This window comes from Gorilla gorilla, chromosome 15, assembly GCF_029281585.2.
Source record: "Gorilla gorilla gorilla isolate KB3781 chromosome 15, NHGRI_mGorGor1-v2.1_pri, whole genome shotgun sequence".
Classification (NCBI taxonomy): domain Eukaryota; kingdom Metazoa; phylum Chordata; class Mammalia; order Primates; family Hominidae; genus Gorilla; species Gorilla gorilla.
The window spans coordinates 20,239,732-20,261,241 of NC_073239.2; the positions used below are offsets into that span (position 1 = coordinate 20,239,732).

The window sequence follows — 21,510 nt, forward strand, 5'->3', positions numbered from 1 at the left end:
GAGGGTGTATGTGTCCAGGAATTTATCCATTTCTTCTAGATTTTCTAGTTTATTTGCATAGAGGTATTTATAGTATTCTCTTATGGTAGTTTGTATTTCTGTGGGATCGGTGGTGATATCCCCTTTATCATTTTTTATTGCATCTATTTGATTCTTCTCTCTTTTCTTCTTTATCAGTCTTGCTAGTGGTCTATCAATTTTGTTGATCTTTTCAAAAAACCAGCTCCTGGATTCATTGATTAATTGAAGGGTTTTTTGCATCTTTATTTCCTTCAGTTCTTCTCTGATCTTAGTTATTTCTTGCCTTCTGCTAGCTTTTGAATGTGTTTGCTCTTGCTTCTCTAGTTCTTTTAATTGTGATGTTAGGGTGTCAATTTTAGATCTTTCCTGCTTTCTCTTGTGGGCATTTAGTGCTATAAATTTCCCTCTACACACTGCTTTGAATGTGTCCCAGAGATTCTGGTATGTTGTGTCTTTGTTCTTGTTTGTTTCAAAGAACATCTTTATTTCTGCCTTTATTTTGTTATGTACCCAGTATTCATTCAGGAGCAGGTTGTTCAGTTTCCATGTAGTTGATCAGTTTTGAGTGAGTTTCTTAATCCTGAGTTCTAGTTTGATTGCACTGTGGTCTGAGAGACAGTTTGTTATAATTTCTGTTCTTTTACATTTGCTTAGGAGTGCTTTACTTCCAACTATGTGGTCAATTTTGGAATAGGTGTGGTGTGCTGAAAAGAATGTATATTCTATTCATTTGGGGTGGAGAGTTCTGTAGATGTCTATTAGGTCTGCTTGGTGCAGAGCTGGGTTCAAGTCCTGGATAACCTTGTTAACTTTCTGTCTCGTTGATCTGTCTAACGTTGACAGTGAGGTGTTAAAGTCTCCCATTATTATTGTGTGGGAGTCTAAGTCTCTTTGCAGGTCTCTAAGGACTTGCTTTATGAATCTGGGTGCTCCTGTATTGGGTGCATATATATTTAGGATAGTTAGCTCTTCTTGTTGAATTGATCCCTTTACCATTATGTAATGGCCTTCTTTGTCTCTTTTGATCTTTGTTGGTTTAAAGTCTGTTTTATCAGAGACTAGGATTGCAACCCCTGCCTTTTTTTGTTTTCCATTTGCTTGGTAGGTCTTCCTCCATCCCTTTATTTTGAGCCTATGTGTGTATTTGCACGTGAGATGGGTTTCCTGAATACAGCACACTGATGGATCTTGACTCTTTATCCAATTTGCCAGTCTGTGTCTTCTAATTGGAGCATTTAGCTCATTTACATTTAAGGTTAATATTGTTATGTGTGAATTTAATCCTGTCATTATGATGTTAGCTGGTTATTTTGCTTGTTAGTTGATGCAGTTTCTTCCTAGCCTCGATAGTCTTTACAATTTGGCATGTTTTTGCAGTGGCTGGTACTGGTTGTTCCTTTCCATGTTTAGTGCTTCCTTCAGGAGCTCTTGTAAGGCAGGCCTGGTGGTGACAAAATCTCTCAGCATTTGCTTGTCTGTAATGGATTTTATTTCTCCTTCACTTCTGAAGCTTAGTTAGGCTGGATATGAAATTCTGGGTTGAAAATTCTTTTCTTTAAGAATGTTGAATATTGGCCCCCACTCTCTTCTGGTTTGTAGAGTTTCTGCCGAGAGATCAGCTGTTAGTCTTATGGGCTTCCCTTTGTGGGTAACCCGACCTTTCTCTCTGGCTGCCCTTAACATTTTTTCCTTCATTTCAACTTTGGTGAATCTGACAATTATGTGTCTTGGAGTTGCTCTTCTGGAGGAGTATCTTTGTGGCGTTCTCTGTATTTCCTAAATTTGAATGTTGGCCTGCCTTGCTAGATTGGGGAAGTTCTCCTGGATAATATCCTGCAGAGTGTTTTCCAACATGGTTCCATTCTCCCCGTTACTTTCAGGTACACCAGTCAGACGTAGATTTGGTCTTTTCACATAGTCCCATGTTTCTTGGAGGCTTTGTTCATTTCTTTTTATTCTTTTTTCTCTAAACTTCTCTTCTTGCTTCATTTCATTCATCTGATCTTCCATCACTGATACCCTTTCTTCCAGTTGATCGAATCAGCTACTAAGGCTTGTGCATTCGTCACATAGTTCTCATGCCGTGGTCCTTTAAGGACTTCTCTGCATTGGTTGTTGTAGTTCGCCATTCGTCTAATCTTTTTTCAAGGTTTTTAACTTCTTTGCCATGGGTTCGAACTTCCTCCTTTAGCTCGGAGTAGTTTGATCGTCTGAAGCCTTCTTCTCTTAACTCGTCAAAGTCATTCTCCGTCGAGCTTTGTTCCATTGCTGGTGAGGAGCTGCGTTCATTTGGAGGAGGAGAGGTGCTCTGATTTTTATATTTTTCAGTTTTTCTACTTGTTTTTTCCCCATCTTTTTGGTTTTATCTACCTTTGGTCTTTGATGATGGTGATGTACAGATGGAGTTCTGGTGCAGATGTCCTTTCTGTTTGTTAGTTTTCCTTCTAACAGTCAGGACCCTCAGCTGCAGGTCTGTTGGAGTTTGTTGGAGGTCCACTCCAGACCCTGTTTGCCTGGGTATCAGCAGCAGAGGCTGCAGAACAGCGGATACTGGTGAACAGCAAAGGTTGCTGCCTGATTGTTCCTCTGGAAGTTTTGTCTCAGAGGAGTACCCGGCCATGTGAGGTGTCAGTCTGCCCCTACTGGGGGGTTCCTCCCAGTTAGGCTACTCGGGGGTCAGGGACCCACTTGAGGAGGCAGTCTGTCCGTTCTCAGATCTCCAGCTGCGTGCTGGGAGAACCACTACTCTCTTCAAACCTGTCAGACAGGGGCATTTAAGTCTGCAGAGGATTTTGCTGCCTTTTGTTTGGCTGTGCCCTGCCCCCAGAGGTGGAGTCTACAGAGACGGGTAGGCTTCCTTGAGCTGAGGTGGGCTCCACCAAGTTCGAGCTTCCTGGCCGCTTTGTTTACCTACTCAAGCCTTGGCAACGGCTGGCGCCCCTCCCCCAGCCTCGCTGCTGCCTTGCAGTTCGATCTCAGACTGCTGTGCTAGCAATGAGCGAGGCTCCGTGGGCGTAGGACCCTCTGAGCCAGGCACGGGATATAATCTCCTGGTGTGCCGTTTGCTAAGACTGTCGGAAAAGTGCAGTATTAGGGTGGGAGTGACCCGATTTTCCAGGTGCTGTCCGTCACCCCTTTCCTTGGCTAGGAAAGGGAATTCCCCGACCCCTTGCACTTTCCGGGTGAGGCGATGCCTCGCCCTGCTTCAGCTCATGCTCAGTGCGCTGCACCCACTGTCCTGCACCCACTGTCTGACAATCCCCAGTGAGATGCACCTGGTACCTCAGTTGGAAATGCAGAAATCATTCATCTTCTGCATCACTCACGCTGGGAGCTGTAGACTGGAGCTGTTCCTATTCAGCCATCTTGGCTCCACCCAACGCCTGCTGTTTTTTGCTTTCCATTTGCTTGGTAGATCTTCCTCCATCCCTTTATTTTGAGCTTATGTGTGTCTCTGCATATGAGATGGTTCTCCTGAATACAGCACACTGATGGGTCTTGGCTCTTTATCAAATTTGCCAGTCCGTGTCTTCTAATTGGAGCATTTAGCTCATTTACATTTAAGGTTAATATTGTTATGTGTGAATTTAATCCTGTCATTATGATGTTAGCTGGTTATTTTGCCTGTTAATTGATGCAGTTTCTTCATAGCATCGATGGTCTTTACAATTTGGCATGTTTTTGCAGTGGCTGGTACCAGTTGCTCCTTTCCATGTTTAGTGCTTCCTTCAGGAGCTCTTGTAAGGCAGGCCTGGTGGTGACAAAATCTCTCAGCATTTGCTTGTCTGTAATGGATTTTATTTCTCCTTCACTTCTGAAGCTTAGTTTGGCTGGATATGAAATTCTGGGTTGAAAACTCTTTTCTTTAAGAATGTTGAATATTGGCCCCCACTCTCTTCTGGCTTATAGGGTTTCTGCCAAGAAATCTGCTGTTAGTCTGACGGGCTTCCCTTTGTGGGTAACCCGACCTTTCTCTCTGGCTGCCCTTAACATTTTTTCCTTCATTTCAACCTTGGTGAACCTGACAATTATGTGTCTTGGAGTTGCTCTTCTTGAGGAGTATCTTTGTGGTGTTCTCTGTATTTCCTGAATTTGAATGTTGGCCTGCCTTGCTAGATTGGGGAAGTTCTCCTGGATAATATCCTGCAGAGTGTTTTCCAGCTTGGTTTCATTCTCCCCATCATTTTCAGGTACACCAATCAAAAGTAGATTTGGTCTTTTCACATAGTTCTGTATTTCTTGGAGGCTTTGTTCGTTTCTTTTTACTCTTTTTTCTCTGAACTTCTCTACTAGCTTTATTTCGTTAATTTGATCTTCAATCACTGATACCCTTTCTTCCACTTGATCAAATTGGCTACTGAAGCTTGTGCATGCATCACGTAGTTCTTGTGCCATGGTTTTCAGCTCCATCAGGTCATTTAAGGTCTTCTCTACACTGTTTATTCTTGTTAGCCATTTGTCTAATCTTTTTTCAAGGTTTTTAGCTGCCTTGCGATGGGTTTGAACATCCTCCTTTAGCTCTGAGAAGTCTGTAATTACCAACCTTCTAAAACCTACTCCTGTCAACTCGTCAAAGTCATTCTCCATCCAGCTTTGTTTCATTGCTAGTGAGGAGCTGCAATCCTTTGGAGGAGAAGAGGTGCTCTGGTTTTTAGAATTTTCAGCTTTTCTGATCTGGTTTCTCCCCATCTTTGTGGTTTTATCTAACTTTGGTCTTTGATGTTGGTGACCTACAGATGGGGTTTTGGTGTGGATGTCCTTTTTGTTGATGTTGATGCTATTCCTTTCTGTTTGTTAGTTTTCCTTTTAACAGTCAGGGCCCTCAGCTGCAGGTCTGTTGGTGTTTCCTGGAGGTCCACTCCAGATCCTGTTTGCCTGGGTATCACCAGTGGAGGCTGCAGAACAGTAAATATTGCAGAACAGCAAATATTGCTGCCTGATCCTTCTTCTGAAAGCTTTGTCCCAGAGGGGCACCTGCCTGTATGAGGTGTCTGTTGGCCCCTACTGGGAGGTGTCTCCCAGTTAGGCTACACGGGGGTCAGGGACCCACTTGAAGAGGCAGTCTGTCTGTTCTCAGAGCTGAAATGCTGTGCTGGGAGAACCACTGCTCTCTTCAGAGTTGTCAGACAGAGAGGTTTAAGTCTTCAGAAGTTTCTGCTGCCTTTTGTTCAGCTATGCCTTGCCCACAGAGGTGGAGTCTATAGAGGCAGTAGGCCTTGCTGAGCTGCGGTATGCTCTGCCCAGTTCGAGCTTCCTGGCCACTTTGTTTACCTACTCAAGCCTCAGCAATGGCGGACACACCTCCCCTCGCCAGGCTGTAGCCTCACAGGTTGATCTCAAACTGCTGCACTAGCAGTGAGCAAGGCTCTGTGGGTGTAGGACCTGCCGTCTGCCGGCTGCTAAGACTGTGGGAAAAGCACAGTATTTGGGCAGAAGTGTCCCGTTTTTCCAGGTACAGTCTGTCACAGCTTCCCTTGGCTAGGGAAGGGGAATCCCCTGACCCCTTGTGCTTCCCAGGTGAGGCGATGGCCCACCCTGCTTCGGCTCACCCTCCATGGGCTGCACCCACTGTCCAACCAGAACCAATGAGATAAACCAGGTATCTCAGTTGGAAATGCAGAAATCACCTGTCTTCTGTGTTGATCATGCTGGGAGCTGCAAACTGGAGCTGTTCCTATTTGGCCATCTTGGAGCGGACTTGCTCATCACCTTTTTCAAATGTGTAGGCTGACCACAATTAATATGAAAGTAAGGATGTAGAGCAGAACTTGGGGAAAATGCCTGTATTTTGAGCCAGGTAGACAAGACTTCCCTAGGCTAGGATTAAACACCCCCAAATGAACCATGGAATCTCTGAAGGCCTCCTTAGCTCAATGAACCAAATCCTGCAGTCCAAGACTGTTACCCTAAGGCCTGCGTGCTTGCCTCATGGGTCTTGATATTGACAGGGGTTGGGATACGAACGAGGAACAACATCTTTCTTTTCTTCTTTCCTACAGTTAAAGTGTAAATGCTTTCATCATTTCCTTTTGTTTTGTCCTCATATTGTTATTTAATACTATTCACATCAGGCAGTGTTATCAAACACACTCTTAATACCCTCAAGCAATTTTCCATTGCTTCTAGAAGCACCTGTTTCCATGGCCATGAGGACTCCACCTTCCTGGGTCACATGCAACCTGAGTGCTGTTCTTTAACCAACAGAGCATCCTGAACACAGCCTTAGCATGTGAGAAGCAGACAGATCTCAATAATTACTGCTTCTCATTTCAAGTACGTTTCCTCTTTCAGGCTAACTGGTGAGAAAGTGCTGACATGCTCCTTACAAAGAACAAGTCTCTTTGTAATAGAAAAAAATAAATGTATCTGGAAAATGCAGTGACCAAAAAATCAGAACAAATACTTAATTTAAAACTCTTTTACGCTAGAGGGGATCGCTTTGGTTGAGAGAACAAAGGTCTTTGTGAAAGAAGACATAATAAAAATGCCTTCCACCTAGTGGCTTTCTAGGAAATTGTCATTATGGTGCCTTTAAACCTGGCCACAAATTTGAGCTTCTGCTTGTTGGGAAATAGAGCACATGATGCCACACTGTAGGCAGCGTTGAAGTTGTCTGTTCTGCCTAGGGTTGATGTCCACCTGTCACAAATTGGGAGCTTTGGGGTTTTGTTTGGAGAAACAAACTATCTGACTAACAGTGTCTCATTTATTTTCCCCTTAACAGCGAATGTCATTCAGGTGATTGAGAGTACTATCAAAATATTACCAATATTACATTCACTGACCATATTATTATATAGAGAGGAATTTGGAAAAAAGGTTGCTCTAGATGAACCAAATGCATATAGTAGAATCAGTGAGAGTCTACTTTTAGGTGCTTACAAACAAAATTTGAGAAAAAGGTGTGGATAAATTCTATTGGTTTGTTTGTTTGTTTGTTTGTTTTGAGATAGTCTTGTTCTGTGCCCCAGGCTGGAGTGCAGTGGTGCGATCTTGGCTCATTGAAACCTCTTCCTCCCAGGTTCAAGTGATTCTCCTGCCTCAGCCTCCTGTGTAGCTGGGATTACAGGTGGGCGCCACCACACCTGGCTAATTTTTGTATTTTTAGTAGAGACAGGGTTCCACCATGGTGGCCAAGCTGGTCTCAAACTCTGGACCTCAAATGATCCACCCACCTTGGCCTCCCAAATTGCTGGGATTACAGGTGTGAGCCACTGCACCCAGTGATAAATTCTAAAAAGAGGGTTTTTTGGTTTTGTTTTTTTTAAGGGTATATATAATGTGGAAATAATAACAAATCTCATTACATATATATATATATAAATTAATCTGCCAAATAGTTGTGAAACTTAAGACATGGAAATAATATGATGCCTCATTCCCAGCTTCATTGTACTTTTCTACCCTCCATTAACTCTGCCTCTTCTTTCTTATTTATTTTACTTTTGATCTTGTTGCACACATACACATATATCTTCTTAAATTCTTTCTTATAGCAAGTCATATATACATAAAATAAGTAGGGTTCATACGATTGATGGCTTTAGAACCAGTGTAGGAAGTTTGACATTTCAGTAGGAAAATCTTTTATAAGCCACCTCTGGAATTTAACATGGAAGTGGCTTCCTACCAGAGTGATGGGAGGCAGGCTTCTCAGATCATGTGAGTCCCCTAAGGCAGCTACATATCATCATACTCTCATTTGTCTTTTCTGCATATGCTATATAGCAAACTGTTAGGCATGAGGTACTGATTGACTAATAAATGATTAATTTGCATTACTTTATGGCATTTCTGCTCAGAACTATAAACATTCTATATTATTTCAAGGTTTAGTCTCAAGCAATCTAAAGCCAAGTGGGTTAAAAAAAAAAGATATGGGCATATAAACATGCTGTCATATTTCTGATAACCAGTTGCTTTAGAAGAGGGCTAGTTGCATATAAATTTTAGTGAAAGAAAATTAACATGAAGCATTATTTCACTGTAGCAAGACTTTAAGCAGCTAAAATCCACCTTCCTAGCCTTTGGATTCTATCTGTAAAAGGTTGCCATCAGAAGTGAATGTTAGAATATTTTTTTTCTGTATTTAGCTTGGGAATGTGATCTTAGAAACCTGGATAAATTTATCTTCCTTCCACTGCCTGCAACCTCCGAACAGACGTTGCTAATTTTAAGCTATTCTAGCCATACTCTGTCCCTGGGTTGACTTAAAGAGGGTGTTCTTCTGGTACATCTGTAACCACCCTGGATTAGAGCCTAGATAGAGACGCCATTCTGAATATTGTAATGGCAAGGTACAGTGTACTTCATCATGCGTTCTAAAAGGGTTTTAAAAACAATGAGTTGGGCCGGGCGTGGTGGCTCACGCCTGTAATCCCAGCACTTTGGGAGGCCGAGGCGGGCGGATCACGAGGTCAGGAGATCAAGACCATCCTGGCTAACACAGTGAAACCCCGTCTCTACTAAAAAATACAAAAAATTAGCCGGGTGTGGTGGCGGGCGCCTGTAGTCCCAGCTACGCGGGAGGCTGAGGCAGGAGAATGGCATGAACCCGGGAGGCAGAGCTTGCAGTAAGCCGAGATCGCGCCACTGCACTCCAGCCTGGGCGACAGAGCGAGACTCCGTCTCAAAAAAAAAAAAAAAAAACAAACAAACAATGAGTTGGTCATAGAGCAGTTTGGGCCAAAGAATAGTTGATGAATATAATGCTAACCACACCAGGGGCAGTCGTAATAAGACACCAGGAACTTCCTTCCCAGAGATCTAAAGTTAATGCATGACTGGAATTAGACACACAGTGCTATGAGAGGCATTGTCGGAAGAAGTGATGTTTAAGCTGAGGCTTCAAAGGTGAAGTAAGAAAGGATCCATCAATGAAGGGAAGGGGAATCATGTTCAGTCAGTGGGACAGAGGAGGCAAGTACTGAACACAGAAAAGCACAGTGCATTCAAGGATCCAAAAGGTGATCAGTGCAGGGTGACAAGGAAAATGGGTATGGATAAGGGTGGGAAAGTGGTAGGGACCTGAGCGTGAAGGTGCTTACAAATTAAATTGCTTGAACATTTAAGGGTTATGGGAAATCATGAAGCTCTTTAAGTGCCTAATCACATTTATATTGTAGAAAAGCCATTCATCCGTGTAGATGGGATGCTTCCTCTCATTTCCACACATTTGTTGTCTGTGCTGAAGGGTGGAGGGGCGCTGACCCTGCTCATTGCCATAGAGAATAAGTTGGCTACACAGGGCTTCTCTTAGAGTCACAAAGACATGCCTTTCCTCCTGGGTCCTTTGCATCTGCCTGCAGTGCTCATACTCCTCTCTTGGTTGACTCATTCTTACTCTTGCAGTCTTACCTTGAAAGTCACCTCCTTAGAGAGGTGACTCCTGACCACCTCATAATTACAATGCCCTCTCCCCATATTCTCTATTTCAGGACTTTGCTTATTTCCTATATAGCACTCATGACAATTTGCAAGTTGGGGTTTTCTTGAGGAACCCCTTTTTGTCTTTCTCTCACTAGTATAAAAAAGCTCCATGGCATTGGAAATTCATACCTTGCCTGTGTTACTCACTGACATATCCAGAGCACCTTCATGAGAGACTGAGTGTAGGGAGACCAGTCAGGGAACCACTGTAAGCATTCAAGTGAGAGGTACTGGTGGTCTGGGCCTAGGTTAATAGTGGTGCACTCATTTAGGGATATCTTTAAAACAGGCAAAACAGGTCTTGATAATTGATTGGATGGTGGGAAAGAGAAAGGTCAAGAGTCCCCAGGCTTCAGGGACTCTCAGAGTTCTAGGTGTCCAAAAGGATTGGAAAAAAAATCAATTGTTACTAATGGAAATCATGTAATAAGCAGTTTCAGAAAAATTGTTCCACAGCTATTTTAAGGGTTTAAAGCTATTATTAATAGTAAAACTGAAACAGTAGGTAGTAAGCAGAAAAAAGAGCACTAATTTATAGCCTGCAGAAGGTTTTCAAAGTGTTGCAATAAAAAGCAAGTGATAAATGGTTTTTAGAAGTATAGCAATCCCTTGTTTGAGACTGCTCAACTGAAATGATAATTCTTCAGTTACAGAATAGTGTAAAAGTAGGTTTAAGGTGGGTTTTTTTGTTTTTTTGTTTGTTTTTTGGTGTGTGGGGTTTTCCTGTAAAATCCAGGAGAACTGCTGGACAAATTCTAGAAGAGCTGTAACCGGTTTAAGATTTAAGTAACATCAAATCAGTAGACTTGAATAAGATTTTAGAATAATCTAATCAATATGCTATATATACATATTTATAACTATAGATACCAACAAAAATGTCTTCTACGATTTTTGCAATGCTTGGAAAAAGAAGTCATAGTAATAATAACCTTATATACAGTAACGATCAGTTTACAAGACACTTTCTATATACATTATCTATGTTGATTACTGCACCCTCTTTGTAAAGTGAAATTTACTGATTTTATTTTAAAATTGCAGGAACTGGCCTCACAGAGGCCAAATGACTTGTCCAAGGTCATACAGTTAATGAATCACTGAACAGGACTTAAGGCAGAGAAGAAACTAGAACCTCCATTTTACAGATCAGAAAAGGTGCTTCAGAACACTTGCCTGAGGCCATGGGGTTTGAAACTGGTGGAAGCAGAACTAGGAAACAGCTTTCCCCTTCAGCCTATTTTTTCCTCTGTGAGTCAGTACAGTGCAATAAAGCCCTGTCACATTTGGGTTTGGGAGGCTCTTTGGAGGCAGATCGGGGACAAGTGTTTTCTCTATGCATAGGGATCACTCTCTGCTGCTCAGTTCTCCTGGTGCCCGGCTTTCTTTCTGTCCTTCTCCTTGGGGTCCCCCAATACTACTGGCAGTGTTTCCATGGACTGGCGAGGCAATAAAGGAGAGGAATCCAGTCCACATGCTACCTGTGTGACACTGCTGGTCTCCCCATACTCTCATGGCCCACATAGACTCTTGAGTTGGGGCCCTTTCCTCAGTGATAGCAGCTCCTGACAATTGACTCATACTATTTGTGTTTCTTCCTAGAAATTCCCAAGAGAGAGAGAAAGAGAAAGAAAATCTGGTGGGCCCAGTTCATCTTTTCAAGCTAGGGCACATCATAGGGCACTGGCCTATGGGTGGGCCACCCTTGCTTCAGGTACCACTCCTGGTCCATCAGCTGTGAGGCTATCACAGTATTTACAAAGGGCTGATCTACATAGGGCAGGGCTACAGTGAGGGCAGTTTCTCCCAAAGTGGGACGTGGGCATGGGCGGTATTTCGTTGTTTGTTTTTGTTTTTTGAGACGGAGTCTCTCTCTGTTGCCCAGGCTGGAGTGTGGAGGGCAGTGGCATGATCTTGGCTCACTGCAGCCTCTGCCTCCTGGGTTCAAGTGACTCTCCTGCCTCAACCTCCTGAGTAGCTGGGATTACAGGCATGCGCCACCACACCTGGCTAGTTTTTGTAATTTTAGTAGAGATGGGATTTCACCATGTTGGCCAGGCTGGTCTCGAACTCCTGACCTCAAGTGATCTCCCATGTCTTGGCCTCCCAAAGTGCTGGGATTACAGGTGTGTGCCACCGCACCCGGCCTATGGCAGGTATTTTGAAGCTTGGCCTGCCTAGGTCAGTCCAAAGTGGAGCTACAGTTTACAGGGACAAGAGGTTACTGTGGTGGAGGGTGGGCAGGGGACTTCCCAGGACAAAAGAGTTTGAACTGAATCTTGAGGTATAGATTTTTCGTTGGCCCAATGTATTAGTCAGGATTCTCCAGAGAAACAAAACCAGTTTATTATGGGAATTGGCTCACATGATTATCAAGGCCAAGAGGTCCCACCATCTGCCATCTGCCAGCTAGAGAACCAGGAAAGTTGGTGGTGTCTTTCAGACCAAATCTTAACCAGGGGAGCTGATGATATAACTCCCAGTCCAAGACCAAAGTTCTGAGAATTGAGAGGAGAGGGTGCTGCTGATGTAAGTTTCAGAGTCCAAACGCCAGAGAATGAGGAGCTCTGACATCCATTAGCAGAAAAAGATGTATGTCTCAACTCAAGAAGAGAGACAGAATGTGCCCCTCCTTCACCTTTTTGTTCTGTCTGGGCTCTCAACAGATTGGATTATGCCCACCCCCATTGGTGAGGGTGGATATTCTTTACTCAGCCTACTCTCTACTCAGAGAGACTAACATCTTCCAGAGACAGCCTCACAGATACACCCAGAAAGAATGATTTACCGCTCTCTGGGCATCCCTTAGCTCAGTCCAGTTGACACATAAAATTAGCCGTCACACTCAGTAAGGAGAGGGCTGACAGGAGGGACAGAGAAAACGGCATGTGCAAAGGCACAGAGGCTTGGCTTGAGACAGCACAGCACACACAGGAAGTGAAAATCATTCAGTGTGGCTGGAATGTCAAGTCTATGGAGGAATGTAGGGGGAGATGGGGCTGGAAAGGTAGGCAAAGTTAGACTTGTGATTCTCAGCTAGAGGCTGTATTACCTTACAAGTAGCATTAGGAAATGTAGATGATCTTCTTAAATTTGTTTATTTGTTTTCCACTTATGGTGGTGAATGGGGATTGTTGCTGGCATTTAGTGGGTGGGACTAGAAATGAGAAGGGCAAGCCTGCAAACAGAAGAACTGTTGCGCCCTAATTGCCAATAGGGCTTTCACTGGGAAACATGAAGATTGTGAAGGCCTTTCAATGTCATGCTAAGGGATTTGGATTTTAGTCCCAAGAAAGGTGGTGAGTAGGAATAAGGAGTCTAGAGCAGCTTCTAGATTTTGACTTGGGCAGTTGGGTGGAAGGCAGATCTAATCATTGAGGCTGGGCTTATAGGGAGAGAGGAACAGAGGTAAGAAATGGCCAGAAAGATGATGAATTCACATTGCATATGTCAACATATAGGTGAAGTTGCCCGAGAGTCTGTTCAAATGCACTGCATAGCTCAGGAGAGACAATGGAGGAGCGATGTTGATGTGGAAGTCCTCAGAGCATCAGGAATAGGTGAAATTGTGGGCATAGATGTGATCGCTCAGAGTGAGTGTGGATTTTGGATTATCCAAGGCCAATTTTTAATCTTAGGCAGGCTTTCCTACTTTCTACTGAGTGTGTTCACAGGAAATACCAATTAAAATTAATTTCAACATAAGTAAAACATAATTAGGAAGATAAATTTCCTGCCAAAAATATAATGAACTCTAGAGTGAAATGTAAAATGTTTTTAGCTCACTTATCTGATACTTTTATATGATGCTTTACCTTTCTTGATTCTATGAAGCCTAGTAAGTTAGAGCAGAAAATATTTTAGAAGTTTCAAGGAGATTGGTAATAGAAAAAAAATGAAGGTTAGATCTTTCTTAAGACCTCAGATGATCTGGACTGTGTTTCTCTGGTTCCTCATTTAGCTGACGGTTTTCTGACCTATTACAGAGGGAAGTCGTCAGCTAGTTAGAAGGAAGGAATATACCAGGACATAAACTTTGTTTCTCCTCCCTCTTGTCATAGAAATTATATTTTCCCACTGTTGTTCATCTGAAGCATGCCTACCCAGATAGAAGGGGCAATGCATTGTATGGTTTTTTTATGATCTAGTGATTTAAATCTTAAGTTTCAATGGAGAAAACTGAGCAGCCTAAATTATTGGCACATAAACCCATAGAGAATAGTCATTGATTAAGATAATCAATAGATGTTATTTTCAATAACAACAGTAGCGTGTTCTTCACCACTTTTTAGAAGCACTTGGAAGTTCTTGGGAAGAATACTATTACTGCAGTTCAGACTAGCTTAGATTTTCAGATTGTTCTCTACTAAGTTGATTCAGATGGTTTTACTGGGTTTAAGTAGAATGGAGTCATGACTGTTTTCTAACATAATACTCAGCTTCCCTTGGGATCTCCCTGGGAAGGATATGGACACAAAGATTGAATAGAAGCTGTTAATTTCCTCAGATGACCTGCCATTCAGTTAACTGTCAAACTGTTATTTGTAAATAACAGCACAGATTATCTGCACTCCAAGTTCTTGCCAAGTGATTGTCACTTGGAACACTCTGGACAGATTCTTATCAAGAACTTAATTGTGAGGAACAACATTCACACACGGTTGCCTGTAGACATGCAGTCCATAATTTCCCTAGAAGATTGTTTCCCAAAATGTCATCCTTAAATTTCCCTGAAATGTAAACAGGTAGTATATGATAAAATGATCAAACTGTTTTGGTAACACTCTAGATTAGACAAAGTTTCTTTACTGAAGAACTTCTTTAAACATTAGTGTATGTCAATGTATATGTAAATATCCAAGAAATAAGAATTTGAGTAGGCAGTATTTCTCAAATGTACTTGATCACAGAGCTCTTAGATAATATTATGAGAAATATGCATGTGTAGCCAGGCGTGGTGGTTCATGCCTGTAATCCCAACATTTTGGGAAGCTGAGGTGGGTGGATCACTTGAGGTCAGGAGTTCAAAACCAGCCTGGCCAACATGGTGAAACCCTGTATCTACTAAAAATACAAAAATTAGCTGGGCATGGTGGCACACGCCTATAATCCCAGCTACTCAGGAGGCTGAGGCAGGAGAATCACTTGAACCTGGGAGGTAGAGGTTGCAGTGAGCTGGGATCACACCACTGCACTCCAGCCTGGGTGACAGAGGAAGACTCTGTCTCAAAAAAAAAAAATAAATAAAAAGAGAAAGAAAGAAAGAAAATACTCATGTGCTTCAGGACACACCTCGTACTACTGGATATTCTAAATTTTATACTAGGTCATCAGCATTCTGGGCACTTGGTTACTTTACTCTGGTCTCCCTTCTCATAGAATTACTTTAAATTTGTAGTATGTGATTAGCCTATATTGAAGGACACTGTAAAAAACAGCCCTATAGCATTCACTATTATAAAGATGGCCTGTTAGACATTGTCTGTGGCCCAGCCAGTAACACTGTTGGGATCCATGGAGACATTTCTCTTAAGTCAACACAGTGATACTTACACTTCATCGGGAGCAACTTATCTTTTAAAATCCTACAGTCACTATACATTTTATCACTGATTTGTTTTTCTTTGCTTTGACTGGTAGGCAGTTTAGAGTGAAATTTGCAGTCTACCTCTAGCAATAATACATGACTGTATGGTATGCACTTTGTACAAATTTCATCTTGGTTTACATATGTTTTCTTTCCCATGCTTCCCACTAACTTAATTTCCAAATTTAAAAATCCTGTTCATTCACTCTTCCAATACAAATTTATTTAGCACGCTCTCTGGGACAAGCACTAGTCTAGGTGTTGGAAATATGGTGATAAAGATATATATGGTCTTTGCCCTCCAGATCTTATAGTCTAGAGGTGGATATAGACTAGCAAATATACAATACCCTGCATCCAGTGTGATAAAGGACATGATGGAGAAGTACAAGAGGGATACCTAACCCCTGTGAAGAGATTGGGGAACACTGTTAAACCTACTATGTACAAGCATTAGAAATAAGCTTCTTCAAGCACACTGACTGACCTACGGCTTTGGACCTCTCCTTTATTCTATGGTCAAACCCCTTGGTGCCCATCCCCTGTCCTAAGCTGCATCCAGCATGGTGCCCCAGGGCTGCACTGTTATGCTGGATTCTTCTGCTTTGGTGTTTGGGCCAGTGCCTACTCTCGTTTCCTGGTAGGAGATTCTGCAAAGTCTCATGGCTAAACATATCTGACTTTGGATAGTCTGTGTTTCCAATAGCTCACTGTTGGGGGACAGCTTCCATATCCAGTAAACTAAACATAGTTAGGAAGATGGTAGAAGGAGAGGGAAGAAGGTCATGAGGACACACCCTTTGGATGTACCCGCATTTAGGAGGAAGAAGGAAGAATAGTTAAAGAAGGATCCAGGGAAGGAACTGCCAGGAAGACAGGAAGCCTGGGGTGGCTTGGGGTCACTGAAGCCTTGGGACGAGAGGATTTTTAAAGGAACAGAGTAGTTAGGAAGCCTAAAGATTATTGTGTAGCCACTGGATTTGGTGATGAGACAGGTAAAGACCACCTCTAAAGAGCAATTATACCTGGGGGATGAGAATGCAGAGTTAAGAATTATACAGTCCAGTGTGATTGTGGTTAGGGAGGCAGTGGAAACAGCAAGTATGGACTAGTTGACAATTTGGGGAGTAGACGGAAAGTGAGAGGTAGGGTGGTACCTTAAGGGAAGAGCAGGGTCAGGGGAAGTTTGGTGCATTTTTGAAAGACCAAATGCTTCACCTATATACATGTCTCATCACAAAAGACTGCCTAAATGTAGCTATGCCACGGTTGCTGGGCACTGGGATAATGCATACAGTCAACATTCTGAAATGCCTCTTAAAAGAGCACTTGAGTCATAATCTAAATTTTTAGGAGGGGCAGTGATTTCTTATCCACCATATCTTGATCAAACTTCAGATAGCCTTAACCTAATATTTGAAAACTGAATAGTTTAAAGTCATTTGTTGAGTTGTTCCTTTGCAGTAGAGTAATAACCAAACAGTGACAACCAAACAGAGGATTTTGCAAGCAGTGCACCTCTGTTGGCAGCAGCAGCCCAGGGTGGTAGCTGTTCTGAAGGAAAGACATGGGTTTGACACTGAGGAGAGTGAAGGGAAAGCTCAAAGGGTGAGGATGGTCCCCAAAGTCTTCTTAAACTATAAGTACAGAATACAGGACAGTACTTTAGGTAATAGGGTAATGGGACAAAGAACATCCTGGTGACTTCTGCATACACACACATGCACATGCACATACACACACATACCTGTGCTACTGATCTACCTCCATGTGTGTCTGCTGAGGCCCAAGCTTGCCCACAATTTGAGGTCATTCTGTTTGCAGTAAGGAAGCAGACAAGAAGTCCTGGGGAGTTTCCCCAGATTCTTTGCTTAACTACCTCTGGGAGTCCACTGTGCAGAAGGGTCCTGAGCCCTGCTGCCCTCTCTACTCCTTCATTGCTAAGGCCTGGCCTCCTCTAATCCTCACTCTAGATGCCTGCCCTAACGGGGCTCATCTTCTTCATTGCTCATCCCACTTCCCCTGTCCTCCTTACCTGGCCTGTCCTTCCAAGGACTAATGTTAATTCAGGGAAAAGCTAATAATAATATCAGCTAACTTTAGAGAGTGCTTATTATGTCCCAGGCACTGTTCAAACTGCTTTATATGAATTATTTCATTTTATCATCCTAACAAATCTTTGAGGTGATGGGTTTACAGATAAGGAAGCAGGACAAACAGCTTAAGGAACTTGTCCAAGGTCACACATCTAGAAAGTTTCAGAGCCGAGACGCTGGCTTCAGAGTCCATGTTCTTAGCTCCTAGGTTATATTATGTCATCTATAAGTTTAGATGAAAAAGGCCAGGAGAAGAGACAATTCATCCACACCACTACACGTCAGCAGCATAGGCAGAGGCTGGGTATTAGCAGAGCCAGAATCCAGGCCTAGAATATGGGCAACAGGCCCAAGGCCTCAGTAGACAGAGGGAAGCTCTCCTCTAGCCTAAGCCAATAGGAGGCTTCATTTGGGAAAGCCCATCCATGGGATGGCTGGATGGGGGTAGAGAAAGAAGAAACACCTGGCAGGGCATGAAAGTGGGAGATTAAGGCTGAAACTGCACAATCCAATGGCTTACATCATTTTCCTTGGACCTACATTAGAAGCCCTGTTATGGGCTGAATTATGTCCCCCCAAAAGATGTTAATGTCCTAGCTCCGAATCTGTGAATGTGATCTTATTTGGAAATAAGGGCTTTGCATATAATCAAGTTCAAATGAGGTGATTAGCATTGGGCCTAATCCAATTGGCTGTATCATTACAAAAAGGGGGAATCTGGACCCAGAAACAGACACACATACAGGGAGAATGCCATGTGAAGATGAAGGCAGAGATTGGGGTGATGTATCTACAGACCAAGAATGACAAAGATTACCAGGAAATCACCAGAAGCTAGGAGAGGGGCATCAAAGAGTTTCTCCCTCACAGCTCTCAGAAGGGATCAATCCTGCCAACACTTTGATTTTGGACTTCTAGCTTCCAGAATGGTGAGACAAGTGATTTCTGTTGTTTAAGCCACTGCATTTGTGGTACTTTATTACAGCAGTACTAGGAACCTACTACAAACCCTAATGCCAAGATCCCAACTTCATGTGAAGCTCAGGATGGCTGAAATGTTCTGGGCTGTAGTTCACACTTGCAAGTCAGAAGGCTCTCTCAGGGATCCCTCTTTTTCATGATAGAGACCCTCGAACAAGCAAGAAGGAAAGGGAAAGAAAGGCATATTTGCGAGAAACTGCAGCCTGTCAGAAGATACAGGCACATTAAGTCAGTATTTGCAGACTTAACACAAATTCAACTGGTACTGCACCAGCCATCAGCTGTTAGATTTTGTCATCTGTTTCTGGTAACACAAATCTGCAACTCCCTCATTTAAAGAAATATGCAAATTGCTTACAAATCAGCATGTACTATCATCCGGTATTGCAGAGCAGGTGGATTAGTTAGGATGAATTGCATATCATTCTAGAGGAAATGCCTGAATCTCATGATCACCTTCGCCTCCCAAACTGGACTTTTCAAGACATACAGAGAACTGGGAACTTAGCAGTTACGGAAAAGTCCTGTGAAATAAAAAGTAAGAAATATGCTCTCAAGGTTAGTGCTTTATTTTGAAGGTCTCTGTACCACTTTCAAGGCTATACACTAAAGATGGGAGCTTTTTCATACAAGTTACTTGCATCCTGACCTTTCTGGCTGTCTTTTCCACCATTCTAGACATTGGAGTATACAGAGCCAGATCTGTAGGGTTAGCCTCAGCAGAACACAATGATAGCAGAATGATAGATTCTTGGTAGAAGAAACCATCCAAGCCATGGCAGAATGAATGCTTACCATTATGTGGGAATCTAAATAAAATGAGACACAGGAATCTCCACATACATTGGTACCTATTAGAAGTTTTAGAAGTCTCACTAGGTGCTGCTGCCATAATCACCCTCTAAGGTCCGCAAGGATTCTGGGCACTGGGATGTGAAAGCCAGAAATGCTGAAATTTCTGGCCTGTATGCTGGGAGTCACATGTCAATGAGCTTCACTGAGTCAAGGTAGTAATCAGGTGTGCCTAAGGGTCAAATCAATCTGAAATTCACACTGTCTGAGTTTTCTCTGAACCTGGTCTAGTAAAAAGGCATCTAAGCCTTCCTTTTCTGTTTTTTTTTTAGCCAATGAAAATGTTCCACTAACATGTACATACAATATTAATAACCAGAGCAAATGTTTCTTCCTGTGGAAATAAGACTGCCAGGGAACTAGAGGCCTGGATCATTGTCCTGAGAATAGAAACCTGGGCAATTCAAACCCTCTTTCCTCATTTGTAAAAGATGGACTTGTACCTAGTAATCTCAAGGGTAACCTATAAGTCTCAAATTTCACAATTTTGTCTTAAACCCCCCAATATTCATATGATTGAATAAATAATATGTGATTTTTCAGCACATTCTCATATTTTCAAGTACCATTTTAGAAATCAGAAAGAACAAAATTATTGCTGTCACAGTAGAAAACACTCACTCCACTTTTCCCTATTATCAATTTGTGACCTAATTTAGCATCTTATTATAAATGATCTGATTATTAATACTGAATAAAACACTCTAATCATAATAACACAATAATGCAATATTGTTCAGTACACATAATAAATAAACATCAGTTTGATGGCTATCAGTGGATGTGAATTGGGAGTGGAGTGAGAGGGGAAGACATAACTACCCAGGTTGGGACCAGTTCTTTAATTTTTCTTATAGCTTCAATGACACTTTCTTTTTTTTTTTTTTTTCGAGATGGAGTCTCACTCTGTCACCCAGGCTGGAGTGCAGTGGTGGAGTGAGAGGGGAAGACATAACTACCCAGGTTGGGACCAGTTCTTTAATTGTTCTTATAGCTTCAATGACACTTTTTTTTTTTTTCCGAGATGGAGTCTCACTCTGTCACCCAGGCTGGAATGCAGTGGTGCGATCTTGGCTCACTGCAACCTTTGCCACCTAGGTTCAAGCGATTCTCCTGCCTCAGCCTCCTGAGTAACTGGGATTACAGGCACCTGCCATCACGCCCGGCTAATTTTATAGTTTTTAGTAGAGACGGGGTTTCACCATGTTGGCCAGGCTGGTCTTGAACTCCTGACCTGGTGATCCACCTGCCTCGGCCTCCCAAAGTCCTGGGATTACAGGCGTGAGCCACCACGCCCAGCCTCAGTGGCATTTTCACAATGTTCCTGCCCAGAATGTCTATGTAATTTTCTTAGCTATTGTCAAAATGGTTGCTTTGCTCCATTCTAGAAGAGGAAATGTTTCACTGAAGATCAACACCTCCATTTGTATCTATGAAGTCCATGGTAGCATTTTATCTATTATTGTTGTTATTATTATTGAAAATTAAAGGTGCAATATTAAATATTTTCAGTGGTGGAAGCTATAGAACTTTTGCCTTCTTACAAAGAGGGTGCACAATGTAGCTCTGATTACTAGCTGATTGTGTGGGACAGCCAAGGCTTTCAGTGAAAGGAATTTCTGCTGACAAGCTCTTAAAAGGTCGTGTGCTTGGCCCTTAGCCCTTGAACATGGTGAACATTTGCCATGGATAGCAGCCTTGAAAACTCTATGGCCCATAACAAAAGAAGAGTCTCCCCTGTTTTACAGGGTCAAACATATGCTGCATGCTTCCCTGTCAGCCCTGGCAGCATAAACAGGTTCCTTTCATAATGCAGCATACAGAAAGCCTGTAATTATCAGCTGCAGGTAGTGACTACCTGCCCATGGAATACACAGAACTGGAAAAAAATATGGAAGAATCTGTAGTAAGAATGATCCTTTTGAATTGTTCCTGAGAGGCCACGCCTTTGAGGGTTTTAGAATAGACATGACTTTTAATCAGCCTCCTTTTGCTTACTGAACTGGCAATTTCAGTCAGAAGGTAATCATACACAGATAATTATGGCTTCAAGAATTTTACTAACATATTTAGCCAGGGAACTACTCCATCGAATTTCATACTACTGTATTTTCTGGGCTAACTGCATGCTACTTTCAAAACCAGAATGCCTTTGTTTGGTATTCATTTTGGCATTTGATTATGGAGTGGGTGCTGTTGCACACTGCCAAGGTCCCCAGTGAGGACCAAGCTACCAGCTTACTCTCACAGCTACCAGGAGCACTGCCTGTGGAAGAACTGCAGCTGAGTCCCTCCCCAGGATTTGCCTTCAGCCTAAGGGAGCTGCCTTACACAAGGTTATACCCACTTTCTTTGGCAGCTCATATCCAATGATTGGTCTATCGAGTGGTACAAGGCACACCCCCTTATCTCAATTTTGGAAAGCTCTGAAGGGTCATATCAGGTTCAGAGCCTCCCAAGGGATCAGATAAAGTCTCTGTTGTGACTGAATTATAGTTCAACTTCTCCTTCTGCCCCATCCTGCCTCCCTCACTCCCTTATAGG

General features: G+C 42.6%; 1 long non-coding RNA gene and 1 other non-coding gene across 2 annotated transcripts in view; both read right to left on the bottom strand.

Moving 5' to 3' along the window:
- Positions 1 to 21,510, bottom strand: part of LOC129526547 (uncharacterized) — a 127,784-nt gene that overhangs the window by 33,749 nt on the left and 72,525 nt on the right. The window lies entirely within an intron of this gene.
- On the bottom strand, positions 10,165 to 10,226 carry LOC115930645 (U7 small nuclear RNA). The gene has a single exon (XR_004067266.3). It is a non-coding gene; the product is annotated as a U7 small nuclear RNA (small nuclear RNA).